The sequence below is a fragment of the Arvicanthis niloticus genome, chromosome 14, assembly GCF_011762505.2.
Source record: "Arvicanthis niloticus isolate mArvNil1 chromosome 14, mArvNil1.pat.X, whole genome shotgun sequence".
NCBI lineage: Eukaryota > Metazoa > Chordata > Mammalia > Rodentia > Muridae > Arvicanthis > Arvicanthis niloticus.
Window position 1 is genome coordinate 65,532,004 of NC_047671.1, and position 7,677 is coordinate 65,539,680.

General features: G+C 43.5%; 1 pseudogene; it reads right to left on the bottom strand.

Annotated features, from left to right (window-relative positions):
* Nucleotides 1-3,821: 3,821 nt before the first annotated feature.
* Nucleotides 3,822-6,786, bottom strand: LOC117719648 (histone-lysine N-methyltransferase EZH2-like; annotated as a pseudogene).
* Nucleotides 6,787-7,677: the final 891 nt, after the last annotated feature.

Below are 7,677 nucleotides of genomic sequence, written 5' to 3' on the forward strand. Positions count from 1 at the left end.
ATTTCTCATCTACTTTCCGCCATGACAATAAAAGCCTTAAAACCGCAGACTGTTTCTTTTCATCAGGATCCTCTGTGCGCAACAATGGAACAGGCCTTCTCCTACAGAGCCACCGTCTCATCTCCCGCAGAAGACCTTCTTGGCATTCCCAGCCACGGTGACCACCAACCCAAGCCAGCCAATTGCCTCGACCGAGCCAAGAACTCTCATCCCTGTGAGGCGCAGGACAGCTTCTCTCCCCGTCTCCCCTTTGGCCGTGGGCCAGTCCAGCCCATGGCCCCCACTTTATTCTTGGCTCTTCTGGAGCTTCCAGCAATGCCTGAGTGCCCAAGAGCCTGAGAACCAGATGGTCCCCAGCCTCCCTGCAGGCCCGGGGACGCTTGAGCCAGCTCCAGCTGTCCCCAGGACCTCAGACTGCGCTCCTCCCCAACAACGATGACACATGCCTGGAATTCCAGTACTTGAAGCATCAGACGTTCAAAGCACCTTTGGGCTACATGGCAACTTTAAGATTAACCTGGGTTACATGAGACCCTGTCTCCAAAAATAAAATAATAAAATTCTATTCAAATGGTAGAGGACCTTGGATGCGCTCTCTAGCACGCCATCCTGACTCTATCCAAGCCGACTTTCAGATATTTATGAAGGACACTATCTGAAAAAATACTGTTTATGATGAGTGGAGCAGCTCAGCGGTGGAGTGCTTGCGAGTATCCTAGACTTTATTAATCTAGAGCACCAAAATGATGATGATGATGATGATGACGACGACGACGATGATGATGATGATGATGACGATGATGGAATATAAAAACAAAGGGAAAAAACCATCTGGGTTAGAGAGAACATCCATTCAGTAAAGTACCTGCCACACAAGCCTCAGGACCTGACTTCATTCCCATTGGCCACACAGAGAGTCGGCTGCAGCAGTATGAATCTACAATTCTAGCACTGGGAAGCTGGAGACAGCCGGATCCAATGAGCTTGCTGGCCAGCCAGTCTAGTTGATTTAGTAGAGGTCAGTTTCAATGAGTCCCTGTCCAGACAGTTAAATATAGAACAATAGAGGAAAACAGTGACATCAACCTCTGGCCCATGTGCATGTACACACACACACACACACACACACACACTACAAATGATGACAACAGAAGGAATATAATAGTACCTACTGATATCAGCATTTCAGCAAAAACCTGGATCTAGGAAGTCCCACGGGACAAGGCTACAGTATCCAGAAATGCAGTTAAAGAGAGGAAGAACGGTAAAGACAAGAAAGGGCCTCATGCAATGCAATCACAATGGGAAGGACAGAGGTCTAATGGCCTCAACTCTGTTTTCCAAATGCTTACAGCAACCTTAGTGTTTGAACAGTAAGGAGAAATGAAGACAACTAGTCGGGGTTGTCTTCATGCCAGTGTGGCACTGCCATCTCTCTGAAATTAGGAGGTGTAGGAGGCCTGGTGTAGTGGCACACACTAATCCCAGGGGCAGGGGCGGGGGCGGGGGCGGGGCGGGGCGGGGGCGGGGGCGGGGCAGGGGCGGGGGCGGGGCCAGGGGCCGGGGAGGGGGCAGGGGCAGAGGCAGAGAGATCTCTATGATTTAAGGCCATTCTGGTCTACCTGGAAGGTTCCAGGACATCCAAGGCTACATACAGAGATCTTGTCTCAAATAAATAAATAAACAAACAAACAAATAAACAAACAAACAAATTAGCTTAGAACTTGGGCTATACACCAGTTAGTACAGCATTATAAAAACAAAACAAAAACAAAACAAACAAAAAAAGAAACAAAAGAACTCCTAGAAAATTTAAACACATGGATTAAGGCACTTGAACAAACAAAGACTGAGGCCTGGATCAGCGTCTCCTCCATTTGGCTGATAAACTCATTGCTTGGACGTGCAAATCGCAGTTTTCAAGGAAAGATTTAAAAATAATTATAGATATTATTATTAATTTTGTAATCTGTGTTGTTTTCATAAACAAGGCTTTATATGCAAGATCAGGTAAAGTCCAAAGTGAGGGAGGTGAGTCACTGCCTTCACAGGCTGACCTATGATCACATCTGGAACAGGATTTATACACAGGGCAAGTCCAAGGGCTGAAATAGGAAAACAAACCATGGAATCACAGCTAAATGGTCCTGTTTGGCCTGAACTATCTAAATAACCACGACTTCATGGCTTGCTTTTTGCTTTTATTCTTTTTGTTCTATTTTGGAAAGCTGAGGATCATTTGTTAAAAGGGGCTAGGCTACAGAGACGGCTCGCCAGTTATGAGTAAGTGCTGCTCTTCCAGAGGCCCTGAATCTGGTTCTCTAGCCATGCTGGGTGACTTGCAACCACCTGTAACTTCAGTTATAAGGGACTCAACACCCTTTTCTGGTCATGGAGCAGAAGTAGCAGAAACACAAAAATACCCACACATCCCATAACTAAAAAATAAAATTTTTTCTTATACACACACACACACACACACACACACACAGAGAGAGAGAGAGAGAGAGAGAGAGAGAGAGAGAGAGAGAGAGAGACCAGTAACCTCAAAGGCAGGAGGATCAGAAGTACAAGATAATCCTTAATACACAGTGAGTTAAGAAAGTCAGCCTGAGCCGGGTGGTGGTGGCGCACGCCTTTAATCCCAGCACTTGGGAGGCAGAGACAGGCGGATTTCTGAGTTCGAGGCCAGCCTGGTCTACCAAGTGAGTTCCAGGACAGCCAAGGCTATATAGAGAAACCCTGTCTTGAAAAAACAAAAAAAAAAAAAAAAAAAAAGAAAGAAAGTCAGCCTGAAATACACAAAACTGTCTTAAAGGAAGAAAATCAAAAGGTTCAGAAAGAAGAATTAAATCATCCAAACAAGTTATCTCATTTTCTACCCAAGAACAACAGTTCATACCAACTTTAAAGTAGATAACAGGGAATGTATTGTTCTAAAATAAGAACCTTAGCTCTTGCTGATTCGTATAGTATAAATATTATAAAGTCTATATAAATGCACACTTCATGACTGGAGAAAGTGGTTAAGAGCACTCATGCTCTTGCAGACTACCAGAGTGTAATTTCCAGCATTCATATCTGACGGTGCACAGCAGCCTGTTAGTGCCAGATCCAGGGATTCTGACACCCTCTTCTGGCTACCACAGGTACTGATCTCATGTGCACTTAACACCCACACACCACACACACCCACACATACAATACACACATACACACTATTCCCACAACACAGACATACAACACACACATACATACCCACACGTAAACACCATATACACAACATATGCACACATACATCATATATACACACATTTCACACATATATGCTGCATATATCACACACACAAACACCATACACATAATACCAAACATAAATATACACATTACGCACACTCACCACATATACACTACACATAACACATACACTCTTTTTTTTTTTTAAAGATTTATTTATTTTATTTATATAGGTACACTCTAACTGTCTTTAGACACATCAGAAGAGGGCATCAGGTCCCATTACAGATGGTTGTGAGCCTCCATGTGGTTGCTGGGAATTGAACTCAGGGCCTGGAAGAGCAGTCAGTGCTCTTAATCGTTGAGTCGTTTCTATTGCTGTGATAAAACACCATGACCAAAAAGCAAGTTAGGGAGAAAAGGGTTTGCTCAGTTTATGCTTCCACATCACTGTTCATGATCAAAGGAAGCCAGGACAGGAACCTGGAGCCAGGAGCTGATACAGAGGCCATGGAGGGCTGCTGCTATTGGCTTGCTTAACACAACTTGCTCAACCTGCTTTTTTATAGAACCTAGGACCACCCATATCAATAGCTGTCATAGTCAGCATTCCATTGCTGTGAGGAGACACCATGACCATTACAACTCTTGTAATGGAAAGCATTAGACTGGGGCTGGCTTACAATTTCAGGGGTTCAGTCCATTAGCCGAGTGTCAGTAAGCATGGTGGCACACAGGCAGACATGGTGCTGGAGACCTGAGATTTCTACATCTGGATCTACAGGCAGAGGAAGGAAAGAGACACACTTGAGCACACCCCAGTGATACACTTCTCCCAACAAAGTCACACCTCCTAACCCCTGCCACGTAGTGCCACTTCTTAAATGACCAAGTACTCACATGTATGAGCCTGTGGGCGTGGGGGGGGGGGCATTCCTATTCAAACCAGCCCTGTAACTAATGAAGAAAATGCCCACAGCTGAGGCATTTTATTATTTTTTTTATCATAGAGGCATTTTCTTAATTAAGATGACTTTGGCTTGTGTCAAGTTTATATAAAACTATTCCAGCACAAACACCATATACACCACTCATATTCCATACCAACTCACACATATACATACACCACACAGATACCCCACCATGACACATACACACACACAACACCCACACCTCACACCCACACATACTACACAAACAAATGTATATTAAATCTAACAAATGCATAAAGTGACTTCTAAAAGTACAAGTATTCTTTTTCAAAGTTGGAAAGTGTACTGTATTTTATACATTATTGCAAAGAAAAAAAATCACTGGCACAAAACACGTTGCAGCCGTGGAGAAGGCAATAACAAGTTGATTTTCAAACTCATTTCCATAAAGTACTGTTTACAGTACTTTGCAAATTCACAGTTTCAAGCTGCCTTTTCTTTTTCTAAACTGCCCACAGTACTCCAGGTTTCTGAGGCTAAGGCGGCTGTTTCAGAGAGAGGGGAAGAGGTAAACATGTCAAGGAGTTTCTCTTTCAGTGCCCCCACGCGTCAGGCCATCTGCCTGCCTCTATCTGTAATTTAAAAAATGGCTCTTCACCATTCTGGATTGGCCCTCTTAGTAAAGTTGCCCGTCTGGTGATCATCGCTAACCGACATAACTCTTGCGTGGCACTATGGATTTACTGAATGATTAGCAAACTAATTATTTTTTGCCTTTGTGGGTTGTGTTCTCCCCCAAATCATCACTCAGGTTGAACAGGAAGCTGCATGTATTTGTCGGTTTCCCTCTTCTGTCAGCTTCATCCTGAGAAATAATCTGTCCACAGAATACTGAGGTAAATTCATTTTTTTTCTACATAGGTCTTTGATAAAGTTCCCCCAGCATGCCGCATTAGATGGTGCCGGCAAGAATGCCTCTTAGAGCTCCGCTGAATACTATAGTTCTTGCAGGACACGTTTTTTGCTGTCCTGATGGTCATTAGCTGTACATGTGAAACAGAGGTTACGGTCACATTCTTACTCTTGGACAGCCATGTAACACGGACACAGCTTGGTGTTTCACTGTGCTTAGCACCAGCGTCCAGGAAAGTGGTTTTGACCTCTTTCCAGGTGTGTGTTTCTGCAGTGTGTAGCCCACAGAGGAGTGTCTACATCACAGTGAGGACACGTGCTATGATACTGGATGTTGACTCTAAAGTCACTGTCTACATGGTTTGATCCCAGTTAGCCTAACAATGGCATGTGTAGCTTAAACATTCTCATTGTAAGTACCAATGAGGACTCTAAACACTGATGCTTCCACCCTACTCTACCCCACAATCTTAGGTTCAATATCTGTCTTCATCTTTGTTAGTGTTGACACAAGAATTGGTTTCAGAGGCATGCAAGTCTCATCTTTTTTCTCTTATTCTTCTTACCATTGTTCTCTACTCTAGTCTCAGTCCTTGCTTGTCTGTCACTGTCTATAACCAGTGACTCCAGCACATTGTTGCTGGGCATGCTGGATCTGCTACAGTTATTGGCAGTCTTCCTCTTCTGCAGCCCTGTTGGTGTTTGTGTGAGTTCTTTATCAGCTCAGCAGTAAGGTGGCAGCAAACTCCTTAGTCGTCTGCCCATGCTGTAACAAGGCTTGTCCAGAGCTGTTTCTGTGTTCATCCAATTATATGTGTGGGGTATAACATGGAAGGGGATGTAGGAAGCCAACATACTTATAACATCACTGATGGAAACATGTATAAGGTGAATGTGAGCTTTGCTCTCTCTGCATAGATTTAGAATGTGGTACATCTATGTTTTGGAAGTAGCACACCTGGACGCTGCTGCTCATGAGTTCTTGATATTTTTCTTTTAGTTCTTATGCTCCTTATCTAGAAACACTGAGGAAATAGCTTCAAAAATTTTATCAGCAGGAGATTTCCAAGGGCAACCTTCTTTATTATCCTGACCATCCTCTAGATCTTTTTGTTTTTCTTCTCTTTCATCAGGATCATCTCCATCATCATCATCATCTCCACTACCACCTTCTTCTTCTTCTTCTCCTTCTCCTCCTTCTTATCAACAACAACAATGTATTGACCAAGACCATTTATAAACCCCCCAAAAGGTCACCATTTGTAAATCTACATTTTCTGTTTCCATCCATTTTTCCATCGAATTTTTTATTAGTTCTTCAGTGAAAGTGCCATCTTGATCAAGAACTTCATGCAAGGAGTGTTATGTAAAACAGCTTCATCTTCCACCATAAAATTCTTCTGTAAGGAAGACCAATAATATGTTATGCGTACTGATGCACTCAGGGTCTTTAACGGGATGACTTGTGCTGGGAAATCCAAGTCACTGATAGCTGGAGAAGAAGTCATGATGTGCACAGCCTGTACCCTTTGCTGCTTCCAGTTTAAAGTTCCTGTTCTTTCCAAAATGTTCTGCTGACCGGAAGTAAACACAGTCTTTACGTCTTCAGCTGTTCTGAATATCTTGAGCTGTACTCTGATTTTATAGGCTTCCACCAGCAAACCAGCCCCTTCCCAGTATGACCCATAATCATTCTTCATGCTCTCCCCTCCCCCACACAGCCACCACTGCAAGGGCTCCACCGCCTTTAATTTCCCACTGGGTGTTCAGTGAGACCCTATGGAGTGCAAAATGCAGCACCCTGCATAAAATGAATTTTAAAAACATTTTACACATTGCTAAATCAACCCACTGGTAGACAAAAGAAAAGGAAAAGTCAGATGTCCAATAAACAAGTGCAGCTAACAGACGTTTTCAGCTTTACATGGTAAAAGTGACTGTTGAGAGTGATGGGCATTGTTCCCCACTGTAATGCTAACCCCTGGGGTTATAGGCAAGAGGATCTGGAGTTAAAGAGCATTTCCAGCTCCATAGGGAGTTCAAGGCCAGCCTGGGCTTCATAGACCCTGTTCCAAAACAATGACAACAACACGATTATTGTTGCTGCCAATCATTATAAACAGATGTGCCACCTGATTCCTCCTACAATATCTTATTGTGGATTCTGCCTGGTTTAGTCAGTATTTTTCATTCTAAGTCTTGGGAAACAGGCAAATTTGCTTTTGTTTCTTTGCCAGGAATTATTTGGTTCTGAAAGTCTCGGTGAGAGGGTACAGAAACAAACAAGCTAAAGCTGGTTCAGTTCGTGTTGCAGGCCTGGAATTCCAGCACTAGGGTGGCAGAGGTAGGTGGATCTCTGAGTTTAAGGCCAGCCAGGGTTACGCAGTGAGACCCTGTCTCGGAATAATAACAAAAATTTCTATGTAAAGTAGGTGTGGTGGCTCTCTTCAGTAATTCTGAATTTAGAGGCAGAGGTAAGAAGATCAGGACTTAAAGGCCAGCCTGAGTTATCTACACTCGAGCCTGTCCAAAGCCTCTACGAGGCTAGAAGAGTATGTCCCATGGAGCTGAAGTTACAGGCAATCATCAACAATCT